This window comes from Porites lutea, chromosome 14 (assembly GCF_958299795.1).
Source record: "Porites lutea chromosome 14, jaPorLute2.1, whole genome shotgun sequence".
In the NCBI taxonomy this organism is placed as follows: domain Eukaryota; kingdom Metazoa; phylum Cnidaria; class Anthozoa; order Scleractinia; family Poritidae; genus Porites; species Porites lutea.
Window position 1 is genome coordinate 12,796,135 of NC_133214.1, and position 8,023 is coordinate 12,804,157.

Consider the following 8,023-nt stretch of genomic DNA (forward strand, 5'->3'; position numbering starts at 1 on the left):
CTCCTTTATCTTTACCTTTATTAAGTTAGTAAAGCCGGTAAGGCATCACACCAACTGTTAAAAAAAATACATATTATTGACTTGGCTAGTTCTCGATCAAACACACACACTCACACAAACAAGGGAGGTGCGAAGAGACGCGGAAAGGCCGAAACGAGACAGAGAGCAGTTCACTGCCTCACTACTCGATTTGTGGATTACGAATTAATGTTTGACTCGCAAGGCGTTCATTTAGTCTCGAAAATGATCTGTTTTGTTCACCGTATTAATAATCCCAAGAATTGTAGCGTTCAGCGAGCGTTTTTTTACGCTCTAGTGAGACGATAACGAGTGACGCTTTGTTTGAGTTTAGCCAAGTAGCACAGGTTATACAGCTATTTCGAGAAAGGTTGTCGGAAAAGTGCACGCGACAATCCCGAAAGGTATTGTGGGTATTTTTGAGTGCACTGTTCTTCAAAGAAATTTGAAAGAATGGCACGGGATGTTTGCGATGTTATGCTTGCGATTGCTAAAGGAAAGCAACCAAAGTAGGTTCGATAGCCACAGTCGTTAGGAACAGTGTATTAATCATATCCCATATCACCTTTCGGGATTGCCGCGTTGACATTTTTTCCGACACAGCTTATGCGTCCTCCCTCGACATCGTTGAAAAGGATTTAAGTTGTCTGAAAGCGACACCTAAGGCCGACATCTTGAGTCCAGAAATTCAAAGATGTATAACAGGAATGAGGGCAATGCCCTAGCAATCCCACTAGCGGAGTTCGGACACAACAACTGCAGTGCTTGAAGCTCTGCGCAAAAACATGACATTGTGACCGCAGCTAAATGTGCTAAGGGGTATCATTTCATGCAAACCTACCTCCCAGAATGTTTAAATAAAGAGGTTTTTGAGGGATATACATTTAACGGACTGAAATTCAGGCCAAATTTGTTTGAATTTCTATTGTTTAATTGAAAATCGATTTTTGTGTATTAATGTATAGAACACTCGATTGTACAAGCGCATTAATGTTTGTCTTATCCATCCTAAGGTTGTCCAGGAATGCTATTGAATTGGAAACAGTGTCATGCATATGAAAATGTTAATGAATAGCGTTTGCACTTTTTTTGTCAGTTGTCCCTATTGACTTTAAAGATGGTGTTCATGACTTTGATGTTGGCGTTAATGAAAGTATATTTCTCTCTTTTGTATGCCCAATGACGCATATGAATGTCCAAAAATGTTATTGAATGTTGATTAAAATGCAAAAATCGTAATTGAATCTGATTTATGCGCAAGTGGTTGTATTTTCGCGCTAATGAATGTATCTTCGCACTATTGGTCGCCGTTTCACGCAAATCATTGCGTATTTTCTCGTAATGAACAGCAAAAGGTGTAATTAGAAGATTATAAGTTCGTCTCTTATTGGGAATACTGGGATTTTTTCTTCTGGGTGCCTGTGTCGCAGATTGAAAAATAATCTTTTCTCATGTATTCACAAGGCTAAAAATTCACTATCGCTTCTCCATCATTGCGCATAAGCACATATCGACATCCTAGTCCTAGCAGAATGCAGGATGTTTGTGACATGACCCTTGTTTACTGGCCTAAGCTCTCACGAGTCTTCTGTAGCTCAGTAGTAGAGCATCTGGACAAGTAACCAAAAAGTCATAAGGTTCGACTCCTTTTGGGAGTACTCGGATTTCCAGTGGATAATTACTAGGAAAACCAATTACGCTATCCGTTGTAGAAATTTATCAGCTTTTATCCAGTGGATAGCATTTTCCACCTTTTTGAACAACTGGGACCGGTCACATTATACGTTTGGCATTTCTGTAGTACTCTCCCTTGTGGTTTTTGATGCTAAATTCGAAGATTTTTTGGATGGGTGTTACAAGGACGTCCTGTTACATTGGTAAATACAGTATTCAATGTGTAAAAACGAGGAAAATAGATCAGGCTCGGTTATTGATACGAAACGTGCAATTTTTGTTTTAAAAGCTCTCGTTATTATTTATTATTATTTATTAATTCTCTTTGGAGTCGTTCTCTTTCCTCTTGTGGAGCCGAGTTCATTCCATGAACTTAGGGCAATCATAAGTCTCGTGGATTACTTGCTGGACAGTGACCTCCTGAGTATGTGAGCAGTCCCAAGGAGGACAATCTTCTGAAGCTCTGTTTCCTGGGATCTTGGTAAATGTAGATTTCAGTACCCTTCTTGACAAGCCTGAGAGCACCAATGACGACTGGGACAGTTGTTGATTTTAGTTTCAATGTTTTCTTAATTTCTATTTCGAGATCCCTGTATTTATTATTATCATTATTATTATTATCATTATTTTTTATTATCATTGTTATCATTATTATTATTATTATTATTATTATTATTATTATTATTATTATTATTATTTATTATTATTATTGTTGTTATTAATTTTTTTTTTTTTTTATCCCTTGTTCGAAAGTCTTAAGGACGGAGGGATTTGGCGGGACAGTTCCCCCCAAAAATATTTATTGCAAAGGAAAATTTTCTAATATTGATGCAGAGATAGTGACATACGTATACATAGCAATAAAGGGTAACTAGTAAGGAGAGAATAAGGTAGGTTAAAACAATGCACTAATATGGCTTGACTGATGGATTTTTTAGGGACAGTATCTCTCAAGTTTGTGCAGTAACTGCGTTGTCATTAGCAGCTGATAAGGTGAACTATTTGTTATGAGCAGACGACTGGGAGAATTCAGTGTTTTGTTTGTTTGTGTTTTTTTCAATGTTGTCGTCTTTTTTACAGCAGACGACTTTATCTTCTCAGATTCGTTATAAAAGACCCCAGATAACGGGAACCCCAGGAGAGCTTGCTCGCGGGCTAACGCCTAGAAGACTTTAAGTCTCTAGCATAAGTCCCTGAACTTTAATTGCGTTCGACGTTAGTAGGCGCAATACATAATCTTGCGATCCCTGTGCTACTTGGGTAGCATGTGGTACTCATGGCTGACCTTTCCAGTAGATGTTTTTCGTCGTACGCCCGCATTTTCTGCGCCATTTTGAATAATTTAGCTCGCGTTATTTACGTCATAAACGCAAATGGAACTTTGTGCATCAGCTTGGTTCCATCAATCTGAAGGTGGGCAAGATGATTTCTGTCAAAAGCACGGTGTTTGAGTTCGGCAAATGAATGAATTTTGGATTTGTTTTCCAGTTTTATCGTTGAGCTGACGATTCTGCTACACCTTCTCGGTTTATTTCCCAGTCCAATCGAGCTGAAACTTATGTGCCGTGAGAAATTTACCCGTGCGTTTAAATCTATTTACGCAGGCGTATTTAGCCCACTCTACTATCCCTGAGGAAAAAGAGGACTTGCTCATTCATGAAAACGTAACCCGCTTTCTAAACGAGTGTTTTTTGCGCACAATGAAACACGAGAAAATCGTGATGAGAACGAATATACAGGATTTTAGGACAATTTCAGGTACGTTTCTTTATCCAAATCCAGATTGTTGATTTCAGAAACCAATTTTGTGTTCGGCTTTGCAACAATCCACAAATGAAGTTTGAATCTAAGGAAGATTCACTCCGAATGGACTCATGAATCAAATCTAAATGCGGATTGTTACGATTCTGATTCGTGCGTTTCTTTGGGCATTGACGTATTCTTGAGGTATACCTGAGAAGCGGTTTTAATGTGAGAAAATAGAGTTCAAGAACCTAATCTTCCATCAAAGAAACACATATTCAGACTATAGGGAGGGAAGCGGTCTGAAGAAATGAATAGGGAACTTAAGAACCACGACGAAGTTCACGACGACGACGTCTGTTGACTGGGAAAGGACTGGTACGAGAACGTCAGTTTCGGCGTGAAAAAGGAAACTTAAGATGCAGTCGACCGGTAGGTCGACGACGACGACACTGAATGTAAACAAACATGTAGACTGTGATGTTCGTTCTCAACAAAGTTTTTTCGCAAAGGCGTCTTTTAAGACGATGCAAGATCTTATTTTATAAGCCGTACGTCTACTTTCATTGACGATGAAGAATTTTTCGTGTTGTCTGACCTTTTCGAATGGAAAAATCTCTGCTTTCCGTACGAAGGTTATTCAACTTTCAACCTGAATGACATGACCGAGTCCGAGCGTCTGTCAGAGTTTAGATTTTGAAAAAGAGACATTCTGATGCGATGACTGTTTTCCATATGAACTTCATTTCCTCTATATTAAAGATATATGATTTGCCCGACCTAAATACGTACAAATAAATTTGTCACTTACGGGTTCGCTCGCTCGGCCTGCACAGCTCAGTGTTGTCTTCGAAGTAAACACAATTCATCAGTCAAATTTTCAATCAACATCGCTTGTTAGGAGAAAAAAGAAAGGACACCTGGATTTACGAGGTGAAAAAATACAAAGCCCTTGAAAAATCGCTTAAAAACAGGGAGTTATACCTGCCGAAGCTTGTGGATTGCAGGACGACGTGAGTCTACTGTGTTTGGCGTCGTCGACGACACCACGACGACGAAATTTGTTAACCGCGCTTGCGCAGTGCACGGTATCTCACTTCCGGTCGTCGTCGACAAAGTCGTCGTCGTGGTTCTTAAGAGCGAATGTCTGTAAAAATCGAGCAACAGGCGGCCACGGTCAAAAATTAAATTTCGCTCATATCTTGTCCATACATACTTATTAGTAAGTAACTAAACGTGGTGTAGTTTGTTTTTCAAAAGGCCGCTTGGATTTGGAGAAAATCGACAAAATCAATTTTCGTGGTCGGCGACTTGAAAACAACCAAAATTTGATGCAAAATGAGGCGGTCTCAAAACTTCACTCGCACGCAAAAAGGAAGAAAGCGTGGTAAAATATTCCCCGATATATCAATTTATAAAGGGTTTTCGCCCTAGTATGGCGGTAAATTCTTATCTTAACGATAATGTGGAAGGTGAACAATTTTATTTTAGTTTTGGTTCTTTTTCAACTCTACGAAGTTTAAATTTAAACCTTAAGTCACGATTTAATTTTTAGGCATGTGCTACACCTTGGTTTTTCCTGAAACTCAAGCTATAAGTTAGTTAAACATTGTACTAAAACATATGTAAGAACTGGCTTGGGTAATTTAATTTGCGCTTCAGACGAACCTTCTGAACTTGAACAAAAAATATGATGCACTTGCATAATTCACCAACGGCTTGCTGTTGCCGAAAGGGATCATTGGCACTTCTTGAGAAGAAACCTGATGTACCTCTATAGTACGATAGTTAATTTGCCAACATACAATAGAAATTAACTTACTTTTATAGTTTGGGACACTTGCTTTACTTTTTCTACTCTCGAGCTCCAAAATTCTGCTGGCGCTAAGGCATTTTGTAATTTGACCTCTAACGAGAGGTCATTGAAGATGGGCCAGGTTATTAAAATGTCACTCAAACCGAATGAGCGTTATGATCTAAATTCTTAAGGTGGTTGAACAAAATATTTCACAAGAAAAATATGTTTTTAAGACATTTTCGGCGATTTGAAAGATGTTCTTACCATTTAATAGAATCAGTTACAACGTACAGGGACGGAAGTGTGAGAAGACAAGGAGTGGTGTTGCGTGACAACGAAAACCATCCTTCGAACAGCCAACAAAATTGTTTATACATTTCTTTGATGTTTCCAAAGTTATTTGTTCAATTATACAACAACTGAAGGGTTGCATAGTCTGGCTGCCAACAGTACTTGATTTAAAAGTGTAAAGTGGTGGTCAGTTTTTCGGACACTTGCGCGTGTGATAAAAGCAATGACTATTAAGGAATTTGGAAAACATCAAAATCATACACCCTGCCAGTACACACGAACACTTCGTAGGTTTTAAACTTTGAACAACCTGGATAAATGATCTCGGAAGCGTTTTTTGTTTTGAGTGAAGAATCACAATAAAAAAATCACGTTATTTCGTATGTATATTTTGGGGAAGGGTAGCTCTGAATCTTAATTGGGTACTACCCAGTAACACTCCGATGGTAAGACCGTTGAGGGGATAGAAGAATCCATCGAAAGGGTTACGCTGTAACTCTTGGTCAAGGATGTTAGGTAAGCAATTCGTTCTAAACCCTGTCTCCTCTTTTCAAATGCTTGCACAGGCTAACCAGCATTAAAAACTTACATTAGCAAACACAACTAAGAAAATATTGCAAAGTTATTGGGGAAATGCTATCCAGGCAGGGCGGCCTTGTGAAGTGGTAGATGACGTAGCGCTATTTTCAAGTCTACAAACCTCTCCTTGAGTGTGAAGACTTAAGGCATGAGTTTCAGTTTCTATTATCGAATATATACAATGAAAGAAACCTGGGGTCTAGAACGCTGACCTGTTCATCTCTCATTCCTTTACCAAAAGATATGTCAAAGTATATCAGACAATTTCAGTTCCTCCTTACAGCATGCTCGGCTACTCAAACAAGCTTTAAAATCTGACACCAAGAAGATATACCGCAGATACAGCAAGTTAGAAAGCTGGAATCAAACGCGTTTACCAATGGGTTAGGCCCTGACGTCTTCAAATTCACGTTAAAATGACACTGTTTAGGCAAAAGCATTAAGTTTACTTTTCCAGTAAATTCCGTCTTGCGGCCTTTGACAACGGACCAAGTTTCCCGTTTCTCGAAAGTCCCGGTAACTTTTCGGGCCCGAAATCAAATATTCAAATCGAAATATAAAGAATAAAAGCGCTGCTCCTGGCTAGCAAACTACTCCATTTTGTTTCATTAAGTGATAGTTTTTTCATGTTAGATGCAAAACTATTAAAACCTCGATCTTTAATGTAAACGGAGACAGCTTACCGGGCCCGTTAATTATCGGGACTTTCGAGAAACAGGTCGGTGGGGCCCATTTGTCCAAAGTCCCTATAACTTTTCGGGCCCGAAATCAAATATTTAAACCGAAATAAAAGGAATAAGAGGAGCGCGGGTCCTGGCTGGCAAAATACTTCATTTTTTCATTAACTGATAGTTTTATCATGTTAGATGCAAAACTATTGAAATTTCTATCTTGCATGTAAACAACAACAGCTTTAGGGGCCCGTTAATTATCGGGACTTTCGAGAAGTTTCAGTCTCAAGAACGGTACCAAAGCGCACACTCAGAAAATGGCAAATGACCGAGAGTAAAACTGAAAAAAAACTATGTGGGTAAAGAAAGCAGTGGTAGCGTTAGGCCATAGTTGACAGGGGCACCCAACGACAGTTTCCTCTTAAATACATTGAAAATCCTTTTAATTTAGGCTATCTAAATCACTAAGTTCTGTGCGGCGCCATATAATTATAACAACTGTTCGGTCATCCACAGGGCAACTTGAGTAGTTTTTTCGATCGAAATTGCAAGTGCTTCAATATTATTTTTTTTGAGAATTTTGAAATTTTTTCTGATTCCTTCTCTATTACAAGTTTTGTATCCGAAAGTTTTAATTCCCTTTATATGGAGAAAACCTGTCTCGTGTAGGAGAGTCACCCTCCTAGCAGAGAGAAAAAAAAACATTGACCCAACCGGCCTTCTCGCATGCTCTAATTGTCTCGCCTTGGCTATGCGAGCCCTTTACCGATACGGATCGCATTTGATCTAGCAATCGGACCGAAATGTCTCCTTCCATTCGACAAAATTATTTTCCCTAGGACCAATGATCTGTATCCTGCTTACAAGCACGATAACCAAACTCGCGGTGGCTTTGGTTTGGTCTTTGCAACTGGAATGCACCTTCCACTGGGCACGTGGTTTTTCCGAAATTTCAAACAGGAATTTTTGTTCAATGGAAAGCGCGTAAAGTGCTTACGGAGAAACGTTGGCCCGGCTAGGAGGCTGACCCTACCATTACAAAAGGGTGACTGGACAAAGTGGGTCACCCTTCTGGCCGAGCAAACTTTTTGTAATTTAAACGGTTCGCCATGTTTTCAGTAAGTAAATGTGTGAAGCGTTGCCTTTTCCAGGGAAGCTTAGCCTGAGATCATGCCCTCTCCCTATTAAGGGAAGCACGGATAGGCGGGTGACCCTTCTCCTCGAGACAAATTTTCTTCATATAAGTGGG